Raw genomic sequence first — 589 nt, 5'->3', positions numbered from 1 at the left:
TCTCCTGAACACCAATTCCCCTCTCTTCTTTGTGCTTTTGCCTTTGGAGAACAAATTCTAGCCTCTTCTCTCCATAGGCACAAGTTACCGCTTGATAGGGAACTGGGTTGCTGCTGCATAGAAGGTAGCAGTAACCCATTTCCTCTTTTATAACAGATCAAAGAGTTCTTTTGTTTTGGTTTTTCGCTTTGATTTTCTTTACTGGCTGCTTAATACATTTATATAAATTTTGCAGTGAAAATTTTGACATGAAAAACCACAAACCACAGCATCATTGCACGTCTCAAAAATCATTCTCCATACTTCTCTCTCTGATGGCTGAAACTATACGTCAAACTTGACATAAGCTTAGATATAGTTTGTCTCAGCACAAAAATCACATTTGGGCAAATAATTGCCTGAAAACATATAGCTAGCTCTGCCTGTGAAATTCTTGGGCTTCTTTCATTGTTTTTCACCCCTAAGAATGCGGCGCGCCAGTGTTCTATAAAACATTTGCAAAGAACAGCTAAATTTACGTGAAGTTGTTCCAATGTATACAAGACCCTAGCGTCATTATTCCCTTTCTAATTGCACACTGTACAGCACT

At 38.5% G+C, this 589-nt stretch overlaps 1 protein-coding gene across 1 annotated transcript in view; it reads right to left on the bottom strand.

Annotated features, from left to right (window-relative positions):
* The window catches only part of LOC104158775 (low-density lipoprotein receptor-related protein 2-like), a gene marked incomplete at its 3' end in the record, with an annotated part of 18382 nt that overhangs the window by 11587 nt on the left and 6206 nt on the right, over positions 1-589 (bottom strand). The window lies entirely within an intron of this gene.

The sequence above is a fragment of the Cariama cristata genome, unplaced genomic scaffold (genome assembly GCF_000690535.1).
Source record: "Cariama cristata isolate BGI_N322 unplaced genomic scaffold, ASM69053v1 scaffold15653, whole genome shotgun sequence".
Lineage (NCBI taxonomy): Eukaryota > Metazoa > Chordata > Aves > Cariamiformes > Cariamidae > Cariama > Cariama cristata.
This window is presented reverse-complemented; position numbering and strand designations above follow the sequence as displayed.